This window comes from Cnephaeus nilssonii (genome assembly GCF_951640355.1).
Source record: "Cnephaeus nilssonii genome assembly, chromosome: 12".
NCBI lineage: Eukaryota > Metazoa > Chordata > Mammalia > Chiroptera > Vespertilionidae > Cnephaeus > Cnephaeus nilssonii.
In genome coordinates, this window is record NC_137083.1 from 21,079,751 (window position 1) to 21,099,625 (window position 19,875).

General features: G+C 38.1%; 1 protein-coding gene across 1 annotated transcript in view; it reads left to right on the forward strand.

Annotated features, from left to right (window-relative positions):
- The window catches only part of THSD7A (thrombospondin type 1 domain containing 7A), a 318,444-nt gene that overhangs the window by 202,665 nt on the left and 95,904 nt on the right, over positions 1-19,875 (forward strand). The gene's annotated exons all lie outside the window — the stretch shown is intronic.

Sequence of the window (19,875 nt, forward strand, 5' to 3'; positions counted from 1 at the left end):
GCCACCCACCCCTGGTTCCCCATTCATTATTGGGTAATCAGAGCCTGCCAACCAGGGGGAGGGACCGAGAGGTCGGCCATTCCTGCCCACTTGCCGGCCCCACCCCCACAGCCCCACCCCCACCACGGATCGCCCTCTGTGTGTGGGGTGACCGGCTAGGCAGGAGCCTTGGCCTGGTGCTGTCCACATCCCCCACCACCCACCCTTGGTTCCCTATTCTCCATTAGGCGATGGGAGCCTGCCAGCTGGGGAAAGGGACCAAGTGGTGATCAGTGCGCCTCATAGTGACTGGTTGAGCAGTCATCTGGTCGTTCCGCTGTTAGGGTTAATTTGCATATTTCCCTTTTATTACATATGATAAGCCAGTTGAAAGCAACCAGCAAATGATGAATATGAAATAGAGCATCGAAAGAGACACCAGGAAAAGAGTATGACTTATCAAGTGTATAAAGATATATAAAGCTACCAGACTAGATCACATCTCCAAGTAAAGAGAGTTTGGATGAAGCCAAATATAATTCTTGTCTGAGTTACTACTATGTGCAAATTATACACTAGAAAAGTTTAAAGGGAGTAATATATTTCTGTTTTATAGAATAGTGAGTTGAGACTCAGGTTAAGCTTACTAAAGTCACAGCTAGCAACATTTCCACTACTAGTAATGGCAAAGTAATAATTAGGACTAATTCTACTTCTAAGAAAAATTAGAAAGGGTGGGAAAACATATTTATAGAAATCATGGATAACTAATAAGGAAGTAAAGAATTATAGGTCAAAGATATGAGAATAATAACAAAAATACAAGTTCAGTATTTGAATCATTTTAGCTCTGTGAATATCTGAAACTACCAAAGGTGTGGCTACAAGCCTGAGAAGATTATCACAGCTTTTAATAGCTTCATAGTACTATAAGGACAAAAATTAGAAGTCAGATCCCACCAAAGAGTGCCTCAGTTAACTCATCGGTCTTTGGTGTGGGACCTCAAAGTGTTCTACACTAGGATAAATGGAAATAATTAAAAAAAAAAAATAGACCAATACACACAAAGTCTGAAGTCCAACTTCAAATCACTTCAACAATGAAAATTGGATTAACTTGTCCAGGGTTGAAAGATAGAAGTATGTAAATATTATGTGGCATTCCAGTAGACCACTATCATTAATGAATAGAACAACCACACCAAAATCAGTAAGGGTAACAGAGTTGAAAAGAAGAATTAATATATATGAGCTAAGAATACCACATCCAACAATCACAGAAACTCTTCTCAGTAAATAGGAAATCTTTAACTATTATGGGACAAGACTTCATAGATGCAAAAGGTTTCAAATCTTCCAGGATGTTTTCTAAACATAGTACTATTGAACTAGAAATCAATATAAAAATATAAATTCTTCATATGTGTGGAAATTAAGAAGCAATTTTTCAAGTAATGTGTGGATCAAAGAAAAAATCAAAATGGAAAGTAGAAGATATTTAAAACTGATTATAATGTAAACATTACATATCAAAACTTACAAGATGCAGCTAAAGCCATGTAGAAAGAGAAATATACAGTTTTATAGGCTATCTTAGAAGTAAAGAAATACTGAGAAAATTCAATGAGTGAAGTATTCTTACCATGCACTTAAAAAATAGCATAGATATATAAACTCAAAATAATAGGAAGGAAAAAATGTTTAAAGACATCAAAAAATAGTGTAAAAGGTAAAACTAACAACTTCATGCCAATCCATTTTAAAACTTAGATGAATACAATTCACCAAAACTGAATTCAAAATAAATTATTTTCCCACAAAGAAAACTATAGACTCAGATCACTTCAGTAACAAATACTGCCAATTTTATCTAAAATTTTGCCAAAACTGGTTTGGCTCAGTGGATAGAGCGTCGGCCTGCGGACTGAAAGGTCCCAGGTTCGATTCCGGTCAAGGGCATGTACCTTGGTTGCAGGCACATCCCCAGTAGGGGGTGTACAGGAGGCAGCTGGTCGATGTTTCTCTCTCATTGATCTTTCTAGCTTTCTATCCCTCTCCCTTCCTCTCTGTAAAAAATCAATAAAATATATTTAAAAAAAATAATAATAAATAAATAAAATTTTGAGAGAATAAAAAAAAGGCATGCTTTTCAACTTATTTGAAAATTAGATTTAAAAATTAGATGCAAAATCCTAAATAAAATTTAGCAAATAATATCCAATCCTCTCTAATAAAATGGTAATATGCAAATCAACCATCACTCTGCTACATAAGCCACGCCCAACAGCCAAGCCACGCCCAACAGCCAATCAGGGCGAGTATGCAAATTAACCCCAATCCAAGATGGCTACAGCCACAGAGAGCAAGGTTTCCCAGGTAACAGAGCAAGCCAAGCTTTCCATAGCCGTTGCAGGCCTAAGCCTCCACTCAAGCTACAAAGTTTCAATTATAGAAGGTAAACAAATTCAAACAAATGGCGGCAGAATGGAGCTTGAGAGAGCAGGCCAGGGTTGCCGGCGGCAACAGGGGAAGCAAAGCTTTCCGCACACCCTGGCTGGGCTCACCCGCTTAAGGCTACAAAGTTTCAATTGTAGAAGGTGAATTAACTGCCACAGAAATGGCTGTGGCCCCAGGCTACAAAGTTTCTATTGTAGAAGGAAAATAAATTCCAGATACCAGGGCCTCCCCTTGGGTTGCCAGGAGGCGTGGCCGGCCTGCAAACCACCACAGGCCCCTTGCTCAGGCTGCCCCACGCCCCAAGGGAACCCCCACCCTTATCTGTGACACCCTTCAGGGCAAACCAGCTGGCCCCCACCCATGCACCAGGCCTCTATCCTATCTAATAAAAGAGTAATATACAGATTGATCATCACTGCAACACACAATATAGCTGCCCCCATGTGGTCAAAGATCCTGCCCCCATGTGGACACAAGATGGCCACTACAAGATGCCCAGCAGGAGAGGGCAGTTGGGAGGCACCCGGCCTGCAAGGGAGGGCAGTTGTGAGGGACCAGGCCTGCAAGGGAGGGCAGTTGAGAGGGACCAGGCTTGCAAGGGAGGGCAGTTGGAGGTGATCAACCCTGCAGGAGAGGGCAGTTAGGGGTGACCAGGCTGGCAGAGGAGGGGAGTTGGGGGCAAACAGGCTGGCAGGGGAGCAGTTAAGCATCAACCAGGCTGGCAGCGGAGTGGTTAGAGGGTGATCAGGCTGGCAGGCAGAAGTGGTTAGGGGCAATCAGGAAGGCAGGCAGGCAAGCAGTTGGGAGCCAGCAGTCCTGGATTGTGAGAGGGATGTCTGACTGCCCGTTTAGGCCCGATCCCACCAGGATCGGGCCTAAACGGGCAGTCAGACATCCCTCCAGGAGTCCCATATTGGAGAGGGTACAGGCTGGGCTGAGGGACAACCCCCCGCCGTGCACGAATTTCGTGCACCTGGCTTCTAGTCTATATTATAAAAGGCCAGAGGCTGTAACACCATAATGCCGAAATGACCAAATGACTGGTCACCAGGAGGTGAAATGATGGGTCTCACAGTGCGGTGGGTCTGGGTCTTACGCGATTTCACATGCTGGGCCTCTAGTTATGTATAAAAAAGGATAATACATAATAAATTTTTAGGTCTTAAATAACTTAAGACTGAACAGTTTTTCTTTAGCAGTATTCAGTTGCTAATGTTGAATTTCCCTGAAGAGAATCTGATTCTAGATGGAAGAGATTAGCATATGGAGATGATATATATGCCAGTTTTCATAAAGTATCAGAAAAGTAAACTTACCACAACATTCTCTTCTATGTATCACATTATGTGCATCTTTACAATGTGCTTTCTATACAAAACATTTATGAAGTTGTGTTTAAAATAGTGTAGGTGTCTTCTGACAGCTCAGATCAATAGGCCCTAAAAAGGACAAGAGTTAAAATGGCAATTAAGAGCTCACACCAAAATATTACATGTTGAGATCTTCTTTTTCTATTATCTGATTACCTTGTGCTTATTTTTTTTTACTTTATAGCTTGACTTTGTTATACTCAGTACATATATTTTTAATGACATAGCTATCACTTAAGAGGGAAAAGTGATTTTTTCCTATCTTAATATATAGTAGATTTTTAAATGTAGTTTCCTGATTTTTTAAATTATATACAAACTAGAGGCCCGGTGCATGAAAATTCATGCACTGGAGGGGGGCTCCCTCAGCCCGGCCTGCCGCCTCTCACAGTCCAGGAGCCCTCAGGGGTGGGAGGCGACCCAGCGATCAGGGGAAGGTGATGCCCCATCACACCTCTTCTGCAGCCACTGCCAGCAGCGCAAGCCTGGTGTGGGACCTCAAAGAGTTCTACCCTAGGATGCCTGAGCCTCAAGCAGCCCTGGGCAGCTGGGCAGCTGCCATCTGAGGCTTGCCTGCACCTCGGGCTGGCCCACAACCAGTTGCATCGCACCTGCCTTGGCTGGCCTGGTGCCAGTGAGTGTCATAGTGTGGTCCCGGATGGTCATCTGGATGGTCTTTCTGCTATTTGGCCATTCAGTTGATTTGCATATTATGCTTTTATTATATAGGCTATTTCTACCTTCCTCTGCTTCAACTGTAAATGTGACAGATGGCAATACAGTTTATATCCAAAAATAATTATTTGGATGGGGAAAATATACTATTGCTTTCTCTTTTTTTATCCCTTTGCAACACGTAGAGACTTTTAAGAAAAAAAGAGAAAAAACTTTTTGCAGATAATTAAGAATTTATAACCAAAATATTATTTTTAGCATTTCACCCTGAAGCCAGAAATTGGCCTTGCCACCTAGACAAACAAGGTCATCTCTGCACATGGGCAAGGTCAGTTGTCTTGCAGAGCCTCATTTTATAGGAAGGTGGGGTGGGTGGTTATATTACATCAAAAAGTATACTTTTTATAATTTCTTCTCTGGAAGAGCTAACAAATCAGTAGGTCATCTGGAGTCATTAATCAATTCTTACACTGTCATTTCTAGATTACAGTGACATTAGCAAGGCTTAATCAACAACCCTACTTATCTTCCATTCTGCCTTTCTGATTTCAAGAAATGGGTCAATGAACTGGTTTAAATTTTCTTATTTTATGAGTGTATTTAATGGATGTATGTATTTTTATGAGTATAATTACCTTGACTATTGGGTTTGAAAATGTTTTCAGTAAGTTCATTAAATTACAAATTAAGTATTATACTTTATTATAGCTAAAATACAACTGAAAATAACAGTGTGTACAAATAATAACTCTTAGATGTTTCTAATTAGGAAGGGGAATTGGCAAATAACTTTAAAATAATGACCAGAACCCAGCGTTTTCAATGTATGTAGTTTAAACAGCTTTTATCCACTACTGATTCACTCACAGTATCCTCTAAAAGTCTAAATCATGATTGATACTGTTAAAGTATTTTGACAGGCTCTTAATGGGTTTTGGCCAGTCACAGTTATGAAGTTTCAACTCATTTAGCCAAAACAGTACTCCTTTCTTCTCAACAGCTTGTGAGATTATATCCCTGAATAATACAACTAAGATATTATGTATGCAAATCATTGCCAGAGGTGTACTGGAAAGACTACTAAAATATGAATAAAGAGACCTGAATTCTAATCCTATGTTCTGATACTTACACTGAAACATAGGACGAGCCTTTTTTCCTATCACACATTCAATTTATTCATCTCTGAAAACAATGGACAAGATCCCTGAAGTTTTAATTTTTTTGCAATGACAACTCAATACCTGTCATGAATCCATCTAAATGCAATGGCAATAATTTGTTTTTATGACTAGTGTATCATAAGTGAAATTTTCATATTAAGCACATACATCTTATTTACTTGTCCTGATTTATGGTACTCTGGATTATTATATTGTCTTGCACGTTTACAGGGTCAGAGTGGAATTCTCTTCTTTCAACTAAAAGGTAGAATGAATAGTTTTAAGTCAAGATGAAAACTGCCAGAGGTCAAAAAGAGATATATTAAATAGATAACAGGCAAAAAATAGGGTCAGTTTGATGTTTTGAGGCCAATGTGGCTGATATAGAATCAATAAATTTCAGGGTTCAAAAGGAACTAAAATCATAGCAACATTTGTCCACTTTCAGTTGAAGGCATATGTTTTAATATTTAATATTTCCTAATGGTCTTCCTAATGTGATTGCTGTTTATATATAAAACCTTTTCTCTGTTGCTAGTGTTTTTAAAATTTTATTTATCACTTATTTTACCATTTAAAGCAATAAACAAAAACCAATTTTGAATGTATATAACTATGAAGCAGCTGGTCTGTTCAGGATTGGATGAATGTCTCCTTCCTGGTAACTTAGGAATGGACTAACAGAAGTCGCTGTTACTGGAGGCTGAGATCCCTCTCAAATATTGATGATTCTTAGTTTTGGAGCCTCCATTCAACCTCAGCCAATTGTCCCTATATTCTTTTAAAAGAAAAAATAATAATCTAGAGGAGAGAGACCAAGTAATCTATTTAAGTACATTTAGTATTTTTTAAATTTTACCAAATAATTATACTGCTCACCTGTTTAAATTTTTTGTAAAATATTTGATGCATATAAAATATATTTCATGCATGTTAAATGCCATAAAGCATAAAGATAAAATAAGCCTTAATTAAAACATTATCCAATTACATAAGCAGAACGTTACTAATAGAAATGAGACTCCCTGGACCCTCATGAATTCATCCCGCTGGCTCCTACTAAGCTCCTCTCCAGAGTGATTTTCTAAGTGAATTTTTTGTAATCATTATTTTTTTTTTTGCCATATCACATCATTTTTTCCACATTGAATGCAGCAGATGAAGCAGCAAGAAAAGGGTGGAGGTGCCAAGAACCAGCTCATCACAGGGCCTTTTAGGACTTGGGAAATAGTTGTACAGAAATGGGAAACCACTGGAAGATTTCAGCAGAGGACCAGTGGAATCAGAATTATGTCTTCAGAGCATTGTTCTGGCTGCCGAGGGGAGAAGAGCAAGAGTGGAAGTGGAACCTAGAAAGTGGCCAAATCAGTAACAAAAAGATCAGGATACAAATGAGCCAAATACAACAGTAGCCATATAAATCAAGTAGAGTCCTCATAGCTAGTAGAAAAAATATGTATTCTCTTGGGTAGAAAAGTGCTTAGTTAACAGAAAAACTTAAAAAAAAAAAACACACAAAAAAAACATCACAATGCTTTTATTTCATAGTGTCCCTTGGTGAAGTTAAATTATTTGTATGTGTTGATACCTCTACTTTCGTCCTGCCTCAGGAACTGTGCCATCGCTCCAAGACCTCATTATGACTATTATTGCCATAAAGGTTTATTTAATTTGCTTGAGAAGTTCCTTTAAGACCAGGTACTCTTTGTAAAGCACTCTTAGATTCTGCACTGCATAATTTCAGATTCTTATCCTGTCAAGTCACTGCCAGAAAGAATCTAGAAAATGAGCCCTACAGATATACAAATTTCCGGCTGTAATGCATATGCCAGTAATTCAATAACTTCACAAATGGCATTCAGTTAGCATGCTTCGTTTCCTAATTATTTAAAATCCTTAATTCACTCTTAATCATGAAAATTTTTCCATAGCCTCATTCACTAAACACATCAATATTATGCGAATTCCTATTTTCACTCTAATGGAAAAGATGATTCTCCCTGAGTCCCATCTATGTCTTTTCTTTTAATTATACAAATTTTCTAGTGTATTTGGTTATTGGCCTTCAATGTATGTTCAAAATACCTGCTTTTAATTTTAATGGCTCTGTCCATGGCAGAGCTTTTATTCCCAATTCAATTGAAAGAGTTACTTTGCCTTCTCTCTAATTGTTCTTCTCAAGTCTTCTGAATTAAAAAAAAAAAAATGTTTCTTTGCAAAGTTACTGTTATTTTTTGAAACATAAGTTGTACTTGAGTTCCGTTTTTTAAAAAATATGTTTTTATTGATTTCAGAGAGAGGAAGGGAGAGGGAGGGAGAGATAGAAACATCAATGATGAAAGAGAATCATTGATCAGCTATCTCCTGCATGCCCCCTCATTGGGGATTGAGCACACAACCAGGATATGTGCCCTGATCAGGAATTGAACCTCAACTTCCTGGTTCATGGCTAGATGCTCAACCACTGAGCCACGTAGGCCAGGCCTGAGTTCTTTTAAATACGTAAATCATTCAAATCTTATATCACATATTATAAATGGATGCTTGGAATTAAGAATCATAAATTTGTAAGACATTTCAGAGAGAAGCATTAGGACAACTGATGAAATGAGCTACACCTTTTTAATTATTATTTCCCTTTATCAAAGAGTTATAATTCTCTCGTATTGAGGACACTAAGTTCTACCTCCTTTCAAAGCATAATTGAATTTTGTCATCATCTAAAGCTTCATAAATTTAAGACTTTTCCTAGGCAATGATATTTCTGTCAAATGCACCTGCTGAATGTGATGAGAACATGATGGCCACAGTTGAGTTCAGCAATTGGGAGTTCCTGAAATATACCTACATCTCTGCAGTCTCTGACTGGTTGCCTCAAATGTACAAGAACTTAATAGTTTACCAGGACAGCTTTCCTTAAGAAAAACGTTTTCTGGGTGGGACATGCTATTAAGTATTACAGATTATTGGTAGCACATTGCACTACAAAAAGTGTTTACCAAACGGATGATCCGTGGTGTCCATGCTATCTTTGAAACAATGCTGAACTGGGGTTGACTTTGTTTGAACTGATTCCTCAGGAACTACCTTATTTCTAATGTCCCCTGGGGAAATGGAATGGGGTGAATTATTATCAATACCATTAATTTTAAATTTGGGAGATGTGCCAAAACATCTTGCCTATCTCAGTAGATTTATACCCATTAAAATTAGCTTATTGATTTATGTCAATTTCTAGATCCATGGTTTCTATATTGACTTCTGTAATAAAGTCTCCAAATTGTTTAGCTTCAGTTCTTTTATTTGTATAGGTTCAATTACTTTATCAGGCCAAGAACATTATATCTTTCCTACTCCCAGGTTGTTGACTTTGGGTCTACTCTCAGTTGGCTGAATGTCTTCGATCGTTTTGTTTCACTTTCAAGAAGAATCCCATTGGGTGTTTATAACCCCATGCATATTGGAATGAGATTTGCTGCTTTTATATTTGATGTGTGCAGTTTTTTTCACTTATAAAAATGAGATAGTATTTCCTGCTTCTCAAGATTATTGTAAGCAGTTTACATAGCAGAGGAATGTTGCCATTGGGAAAAGTGTAATTTATTTTTGTTTTCTTGGTGCATCAGATAATTGAGCATAATGCTGTGAGGTGCATATGTAATCTCTGTAATAGCATCATCTATGAGAAAATAACAAGTGTTGCATCTCTAAAGCTCAGTTCCATGTGGTCACTGAATGAATACTAGAAACCCAACTATATCGTTAACTTGTGTTATGACCTTGGGCAAGTATTTCCTCTGGACCTTATTTCATAATTCTTAAACTAGATGTCTCCCATATCTTTCTTTTGCTGTGATTTCTGTGATTATATGCAAACAACAGTGTTCTATTGGAGAATCATAAGAAAGGATAGGTAACTAAATTAGTTCACTCAAATTGTAAGACAGACAGCACAGTGTAACATTAGGCATATTAATTGATTTTTTAAAAATATATTTTTATTGATTTCAGAGATGGAGAGAAAGAAACATCCTATATAATAAAGAGGTAATATGCAAATTGACCATCACACCCTCACAAGATGGCTGCCTGCAACCAATCCGGCAGGGGGGTCAGTGAGGGATGACCAAATGACTGAACAAGCAGGCTGTGTGGGGCAACCAGGCTGGCAGGGGGGGGGGCAATTGGGGGTGACAAGGCCATCGGGGGGGGGGGGGCAGTTAGGGGCAACCATGCTGGCAGAGGAGGGCAGTTGGGTAGACCAGGCTGGCAGGGGAGGCATTAAGAGGCGACCAGGCTGGCGGGGGGGGGGGGTGCAGTTAGGGGAGACAAGGCCAGCAGGGGGGGGTGGTGGTGCAGTTGGGGGCAACCAGGCCGGTGGGGGTGTGGTTGGGGGTGCTTAGACTGGCGGGGGGGGGGGGGGGGGGAGCAGTTAGGGATGACCAGGCAGGCAGGCAGGTGAACGATTAGGAGCCAGCAGTCCAGGATTGTGAGAGGGATGTCCGACTGCATTCCCCAAGGGATCCCAGATTGGAGAGGGTGCAGGCTGGGCTGAGGGGTTAGGAGCCAGCAGTCCAGGATTGTGAGAGGGATGTCCGTCAGACATCCCCCAAGGGGTCCCGGATTGGAGAGGGTGCAGGCTGGGCTGAGGGGACCCCCCTTCCCATTCATGAATTTCGTGCACTGGGCCTCTAGTCAATGATAAGAGAGAATCATCGATCAGCTGCCTCCTGCATGCCCTACACTGGGGATTAAGCCCACAACCCAGGCATATGCCCTGACCAGGAATCGAACTTTGACCTCCTGGTTTATAGGTCAACACTCAACCAGTGAGCCACGCCAACCAGGCTGATTTTGATGCCTTAGTTTCCTTCTCTAGAATATGAGTATACTAGTAATAATCTGTCAACCTCATAGGATTGTTGAGAATTACATCAATTAAAACTTGTAAAGAATTTAGTTCCCATCACACTGAAGTGCCCATAAATATTAGCAAGGATTAGTTCCAGGTTGTGATTTTATGTTCATGTCCCTCAGACGGAAAATCAGAAGCATGGTATTCACATATGAACATAGCATTTCTTTATACTTCTGACTTATTGTAGAATTGATCACTTGAAAAATTTATGATGTTAAAGAATAGCTCAGAAGATTTCCCTGCTTGGGTCTCTATTGTTATTCTTTGCATTGACTTGCCAGTAACTTGTCTAAAAATGTGAACACCTAAACCCCTGTTATTTTGATTCTGTGTATTTCATCTCATCCATCCCTACCCCCCTCCAGCTTTGTAAGTCCATCCAAATCCAAGCAGAGTTGCTTATTATTCCTTCCCGCAGGGTAAAGACTTCAAAAGTCCTATTAGCATATTAGCTATGGAACTCACTCTGCCTTCGCTTTCTCTCCTGGTTTGATCTTATAGGCAAACTCTGTTTCATTTTTCGTGTGTATACATAAACCAAACATTTTTTTAAGATTTCTCTAAAGCCCTTTGATTTTTTAAAAGGGCTTTTATGCGAGCATTATCTTGGTACACCATGCTAGAAGATCCATTTTTCCACTAGTAAGTACTCAAATTGGTTTTATGTTGTCTTCACTAATACAGTTTAGCAACTACTATAGAACTGGGGAATAAAAGTGCTGTCAGTTTCTAAGTGAATGTTATCATTGCTTCCTTAGAATTGAAGCTGATTTTTAGCAAAGATTCACATGTGTAAGTGCTATTTATTTCTCTTCTTTCTTTATTGACTTACAGTTTATATTTTTGACATTTATCCTCATAACCATACGGTGCCGGTGCCTCCCCAAAGCTTACTTACCTAGTTATTACATATGTTCCAGAGGGATGGATCTCAGTCAGCACCCAGTTTCAGACTGCTTAGAAGCCAGATCCCCAGGCAGCAACTTCTAAAGCAGGGGTGGGGAACCTTTTATCTGCCAAGGGCCATTTTGGGTATTTATAACATCATTTTCAGGCCATTCAAAATCAGCTTAAAAATTAGCCTGCTATATTTGGCCAAACATTTAATTAAATCACCCCTAATATGAGACAAGGTATGTCAAGTGGGGGCAGATGGTGGAATGTCTTAAAACACAACCGACATGAATGCATGCATGATCTGGAGAGCTACAGGGAATCGTTTGAGGGTGTAATGGACTCACAGCGGTGTGGCTGGCAGACTGTTTGGTAGATAATTTGCAGGACAGATTGGAAATGTGAGGCTCCCTCAGAGAGAGAATGTGAGGTAACCAAGACTTGAACAACAACAACAACAAAAAGGAGCAAAGCAAAAGGAAAAGCCACCCAATGGTCCTTATCCACAGAGCCCGGCAAGGTTCCCTGAGGGGCTGACAAGACCAGGACATGCAAAATACTTAACGTGATGGAGGGAGAGGCTGAAGAGAACAACACAGGAATTGTGTTTATTACAGAGTAATGGAATTCTAATGACATGTTTGATGTGGAACTCACTGTATACATAAGCTTTTAAAGTTAAAATAAATAAGCCAGTAGATCATAATAAATGTGACTGCTTTGTTAATTGTATTGATAACTCCTCAGAATGACCCTAATATATAATTTCTTTCATTTAATAGCATAATTTCTCTCATTTAGTACTGTAATATTGCTCAACGTAACTGCCTCATAGCACTTGAAGAAGAAATGTTTTACCTTTTATCTAGAAAATGCCTGAGAGGCTTGCTGACTGCAACTCATGTGTACAGCTGTTCAGTTTACAGTTTTTAAAAGTTGATGTAAATTATTTAGTTTATATAGAGAAAGGAGATTAAAGGAGCATTGTAGGATCCAACATTTTGGAAATTCTGCTTATCACTGTGAGCTAAATGTTCTCTGGTATAATTTTCAATTAAAATTTTTGATTAATGCCCAGAAGTTATTTATAACACAACTCTAAATAATTTTCAAAACATGAACCAGAAAATGTAATAGTCATAATTACATAAATTGCTTTTCCTTGGATTTCTGTATTTCCTTACAACCTTAGCACTTTAACAAAAAGGACAGTACAAAATTACTGAATGATCAAGCTTATTCTGTGAGTCAAATGCAATGGTATTTGCTAATATCTTTCTGCAAGCCAATTTATGAGCAGAATTAGGAAAAAGATGAGTAAGCACATGAATTCAAGTTTATTGACACGCAGTGATGCTTAGAATGGAGCAGATCCACTCCCATAGTGGTGTGGTAGAATGGTCAACTCTTCCACTGACAGAAGGTGATATAGACATGGTATTGGTAAAATAGGTAGCATTTTTCAGTCATGACACTGGGAAAGACATTTGGCTTAATTTTTTTCTCATTTAATATACATAACAGTACAATAAGATAAATATTATTATTAGCTTCCATTTTGAAAATTAGGAAGCTGAATCTTAAGTAAAATGGCTCAAGAGCACGTAGTTGGTAAATGGTAGTAAGATACTATATATCTTACAGTTATGTTAAAGTTCAGATAAGATGGTTATATGAAAATGCTTTCTAGAAAGATCCAGGCAAATATGAGACTCCATTATATTCTCATCTCAATTCTTTTTAAAATTTATGTTATTAGTAAGTAACTAAATATATAAATTAGGACTTTCACTATCAAAGTCAATATGAATTTTTAAGGTAATTTCTGATGAATACAAAAGACATCAGCAACTCAATAATACTTCTCAGGATTACTGTAGAGTTTGTATAGGTTTGGCAAGAAAAATCTGATCCCAAAATTACAATACTCGAGAGTTTCTAAATAGTATGTTGTTCTTTTTTAAATATTTGCTCTGTATCTGGTTTCTCTCTGCTTTTATTACTCCTTTCTGTACACCCCTCTTTTAATTCCATTACATTGCCGAGTTTCGATTTTGCAATGCCTTCTGGGGTGCAACGCACATACCATTACTGTGATTGTTAAAAACCAACCATAACAATCTGCACATTTCTGTAATTAAAAACAAATCAGGATAATGCAAGGGACATTTAGGGAGTAGTGCTAATATGTATATGCCTTACATTAAAACATAATTAATTATATTTTTAATGTATTAATGTTGTGTCTTGACTAAGTTTTTAAGCTATAGAAAGCTGGAAACAATAAACAACTTGATAAACCAAGATTTACATTTTATATTATATTTAGGCTGCAGCACAATGAATGCAAAAATGTTTAGTATATACTTTTACCAAGGAAAAAAAGAGTCTACCCTCTTACCCTAGTTCTCATTTTGCATTATTTCTATGGAAATCTTCATGAATTTTTAGTGTAATTACTTCCAGCAGATGTTCAATTCCCTTATCCTGATAATAGGAAACACAGTAGAGTGAAAGAATATCTTTTAGAAGAGTATATGAAAGAGTTTGGCAGTGTTCATGAAAATAGGCCAAACAAGGGAAAATTTTGAAGTTACTTTAAAGATGTCAAAATACATCTTTCAGGTTGATTAAAGTGATGACTTATTAAAAACAGTCTTAAAATTATATTTTTAAAGAAAAGGGGTAAATGGAGAGACAGTAACTTAAACATTAAATCCCATTTTGAGTTCATAAAAAGAAACCCAAAGCATTTTCATTTTTTTTCAACCTTTTGTATAGAGTATCACAAACAAATTCAAACCAGATGTAAGTTGTAATATGTGGGCATTTGTTACTTCATTTAGTTCTGTGTTCTATATGTCATGTAAAGTACACATTTTTCAGATTTGGTTAAAATGCCCAGAGTTTCATGGGGTTGGGGGTGGGGGGGTGGAGTTATATAATTGCAAAGCAGGCCTTTGAAATTTTTCTGTTGTTAAATGCTTGGCAAAAAATAAATACTACATTTAATCCACAAAGGCAAGTGTGAGGAGGATTCTCAGTGTTTTTTACATCATGCTCAGAATCTAGCTAAGAAATTGTGCTGAGGAAGACTAAAGAAAGAGAAATAGGTTGCACTGCTCTGTGCCTGCATGAGCTATGAAACGATATCATTCATTGTAATGATAATTGGGTGTGTCTTCCCAGATGTATTGGGGTGCACACTCAGATAATCAGAGTTTCTAGGATGGGGGCATATGGTGGTTGAAAATGTCCTAACAGTACGACAGATGACATGGGAAAATGAAATTTCCAGAGTGCTCAGCAGCAAAATTTCCATTTCTCTATATGGAAAGAGTATCAATTAACCTGATGTTTAAATACGTACATGTTTAATGTCCTGCTGCATATGTTCTCTGAAATAATGTCATATGAAACAGTTCTTATCTAATTAAAATAATGTTTATCAATCAAAACAAGTTTGAATGTGAGTGAGAGGGATGAAATTATTTTCTGTAGCTCTTATAAGTAAAGAACCTTATTTCCAGGGTCACTTTTTATATAAAAGTAAGATAGAAGTGACAGCCTCAGGAAATAGCTGGAGATAACAAGTTATGGAGTTTCCTGTTCCATAAACCCAACTTTTTTTGACTTTATTTTTTTCCTAATATTTCCCAGATGACTGATGTCTGGAATGCTGGAGATTTAGCTTAAGAGTATAGCTCCTAACAATTCCAGTCAGTGGTCAATTAATTGAGTTGATTAACGCATCCATTGAAAGCAAAGTCAAAGATCTGAATGATTCCATAATTTCAGATTTGTTGCTATTTGTTCAGTTGCTGTAAGCCAAAATACGTGACCCTGGACGTGTAAACAGTGCATGTTGTTTGTAGTTGAGACTGTGTGGCTGCAACCGGGCGTCACTGTGCCTGGAGAAGCAGTGCATTGCAGTGCCAGTTTCTTGACATTTTTGTAGACAAAGGCTCATCCATTATTAACTTCCTTGGCATCCTGCATTCTCCTGACCATCATACCAGTAAAAAAGTAGATTAGGGCCCTAACCGGTTTGGCTCAGTGGATAGAGCGTCGGCCTGCGGACTGAAGGGTCCCAGGTTCAACTCCGGTCAAGGGCATGTACCTTGGTTGCGGACACATCCCCAGTAGGGGATGTGCAGGAGGCAGCTGATTGATGTTTCCCTCTCATCGATGTTTCTAACTCTCTATCCCTCTCCCTTCCTGTCTGTAAAAAAAAAATCAATAAAATATATATATTTTAGAAAGTAGATTAGGGAATTGGCTAGAACTCAATTCCATGCTTCTGTCGTCAAACTTCTGTTATCTGAAGTAAACTTAAACTTGTTGAGCTTCAATTTCCTTTAAAGTAAAAGAATAAATAGTAACACATGTTAGAAGGTTGTTGTAAAGATACAAACTGTCATTTATAAAATATGTCACAGTGGTATGATGTACAGCATGGTGACTGTAGTTAATAATACTGTATTGCATATTTGAAGGTTGTCCTCATCACAAGAAAAAATATTTTAAGTATGTATGGGAACAGATGTTAATTAGACTTATTGTGCATTCTGCAATACATACAACTACTACTTCATTATGTTGTATACCTGAAGCTAATATAAGGTATATGTCAATTATACCTCAAAAAGGTTATTATGACCATTAAGTGAGATGATGTATACAATATTCATAGCACAATGCCTGACAAAAGATGGGCAATCAGTAACTATTCAATGAATGAAGGTTTTCATCCAAGTATAAAGGGAAATCCTACAGAGAAACAAATGATGTTAGGTGTGAAATCAAGATGAATTTGTCTTATACAGCTGCCCTTTCAAGAGGCAGTCTGGCTCTATTCAAACCACAAGGGGAAAAAAGGCAAAAAAAAAAAAAAAAAAGTCCTAGAGCAATGCGTCTCAGATTTTATATGCTTATGAATCACCTAAGAATTTTTTAAAATGCAAGTTATGACTCCGTGGGTGGGATCTGAGAGGCTTTCTCACAACCTCCAGGTGGTGCATATGCTTGCCGCCTGTTCACTGGTTACACTTTAGCAAAGTCCTGGAATGCATGGCAGTTTAAGAAATACTCCACTTGCCCTGGATGGGTAGCTCACTTGGTTAGAGCATCATCCGACACACCAAGATTGCGGGTTCGATCCCTGGTCAGAGCACATACAAGAAGCAACCAATGAATGAGTAAATAAGTGGAACAACAAATCAATCAATGTTTCTCTCTCTCCTCTCCCTCCCTCCCTTCCTCTCTCTCCCTAAAAATCAACCCATAAAAAAAAAAAATACTGTTCTTAAATTCACATTTGTCTAGCCCAACATTCTGTTTCCTGAAAGAACAGCTTAATGTTAATTAATTCATTTATTTAGAAGAAGATTGTTTAGTGTCGACTATGTGCCAGGCTCTGTTTTAGGTTCTAAATATAAAATAATGAACAGATAAGAATTGTGCCCTCATTGGGCTTTTAATATAATGGTAGTATCAGACAATAAACATTTAAGCAACTAAATAAAATAGTAGTGGTTAAAACTATAATGAAAATCAAATGGAATTACTGTGAGATTGTGAATGGTCAATCCAGTCTCCTCTGGGCAGGAGACAATTGAACCGAAACCTGAATGTGGAGAAGCCCTCTGCGGTGTGTAAAAGTCTGAAATGTTCATACAAAGTGAGGAGTGAATGCAAAGGCTCTGAGGCAATAGGAGATTGGTTTGTAGGAGGATAGGGGGAAAGCTACTATGTCTAGAACAAAATGCCATTATTTGAATACAAGACAGTGGTGGGAACAGTCAGAGTGGCAAGAATGGACAAGATCACACCTGGAAAAGTTGGGGGAGTGTAGTAAAGGTGGAAATCTTAGAGGTTGAGTCCAAGGTGGGTTATACTCTAGAAGGAATGTGCCTACAGGAAATACACCTGGCCAAGCAGAACAAGATACGTAAAAAAGAATAAGGAATGAGATACCGGTTGAAAAAACAAAACTCAAAAAGCAAAAAAATGTTCAAATTGTACATCCATTAAGTTTACACTAAAAGAAACAAAATGTATCACTGATGCCATGCAAATTGCTCTAATAGCACACATGTAGCACACTCTCAATTGCTACAGAATAAATTCTTCTGAGCAAAATGATTAAGTAACTATTAGAGAAGACATAAAACTGTAATTCCAGGTTGACTATAAACTGTAGCCCCAACCTTGCCTTAATTTCCACAGGATGTTGGAAATTAAAGTGAAAGAGAGTAGCTGGAACAATAAAGGTTAGCAATGAAGGACATAAGACATATGCAAGCCACTTCTTGCACTAAGAACAAAAGTCTAGTAGGAAAAATACTCATCATTATTACGTCAATTGTAAAATATTAAATGCCTTGTATTATGAAGTTTGTACTCTACCTATATTCCTATAAATCCACAATATATTATATTGTCTTATTGGAATACAAACCAAACCCTAAAGCAAATAAAAATAGAATTAAAAGAGATCCCACAGATCAGATTAAATAAAGAAGAATGAATTATATTATGACCACTCAATTGTCATTTTAGTGAGTCTCACTTACTAGTGAATATGCCTAATAATTTAAGGCTTGCAAACTAGTGGTTATCTACACTAATAAAAGAGAAAGATGCAAATTGACCATAGATTCGTGATGCCCACCAGCCAATCAGGAGTGAGTATGCAAATTAACCCAACAAAGATGGTGGGTTAATTTGCATGCGCAGACACCAAGCAGCCGGGGGCATTCCGCACTGCCCCAGCTGCTCTGGGCCTCTGGGCAGCTGAAAGGCGGTTTCGGGTTGGAATAAGGCAGAAAGGCGGCTCCAGCCAGAGCAAAGGTGGTGCCGGCAGCCAGGGAAAGGAAGGCCCATTCTTGCACGAATCTTCATGCATTGGGCCTCTAGTTAATACATAAGTGCATTTCAATTGACATCTGATTTTCTGTCTTGTTTTTCAAGTATATGAATAAAGGATTATACGTTAAATTGGTGCCCTGACCTTCCATCAGTGAGAAACAGCTTTGAGTTGTTTTTTTAATAGTGATGAAGGGTGGCATAGTCAGGCACCCTTTATCACCTGAGTGACTACTGCTTAGGGCACACATTTCTGATATTCACCCAAAATTATGGTTATATTCTGTGGTAAAATACCAGATTAATTTTTGCTTGTTTGTATATTATTTCACTTTGTTCTATTTGACCTCATTATCACCCTACATTAACCAGCTAAGCCACCGAGTTGAGACTTTTTCCACTCTATTCTGGTTATTTATTTGTAATTCTTTCAGTTATCTTTGGCATCTATTAACAGCAACGGTATTTTCTTTCTCATTGGCCTGTTGTATAACTCATTGTATTTATTCAACAAATACTAAATGAGTTTCGAGAGCAAGGGAGGAAGTAGAGTGTGATGAAGCTAGAAAGGGACACAATAGCCAGGTCATTTGAGGTACTGTAAACTTTTTAAAAATCTGGTCTCTATCTTAACAGCAATAGGAAGCCACTGGAGATTTTTAAGCACGTAAGGGACACCATCATACTTCTGCCATTTCCTTACTTTGTCATTTTCCCCCTCCCACAATGGGACCTCCTTATACAGTGCTTTTATAATGGTATTCTATCATTTACATTTCTGGCTATTTCCAACTAATGAACTAATTTTTTAATGAAAGAAAAAGGTTGCCAAGTGTACATAATTAAATTCTCAGGGTGACACAGGAGTGTTTGCAAATAGAGATACCTATGAGTTGGGTCATGAAAACATATGATTCCTTCTATGGATAGAGTCATTATTTATAAGTGATGGCTCATCTCCAATAACTAAATGAAGAGGGAAACATATTTAATTGATGCTCCTTCTTGTAAGTGTAAAATTACTTACTGGGAAAGTATCTGCAGCATACAAATACTTTCTACAATGTACTTGATCTCTATATACCTAAGCTTGAAATAATAGAAGATATATAGATAGATAGATACTAGTAGTTATCCATAAATGACTCTTCATATATACATACATATATATATATAATATAGAGTTTTATATAATAAATTTATATATATATATATTCTTTTTTCTGGTGTGGTTTTAACATCTGGCTGGTCACTCTTTTTGCATTTATATTTAACTAAGAACAAAAGGGAAATAACCTAATTTATCTTGGTGCCCATCTGGTTTCAATTGCTCATTTTACATTTATTTAAAAACTAGAGGCCCAGTGCATGAATTCGTGCACAGGTGGGGTCCAGCTGGCCCGGCTCCAATCAGGGCGGATCAGGGCCGGGACCGTTGGGAGGAGGTGAAGGCAGGAGGTTGGCTGGCCATCACACCCCAATCAGGGTCCGATCAGGGCCGGGCCAGCTAGGGGGAGGGGCCAAGGTCGATTGGCTGGCAGGCCCCACGATT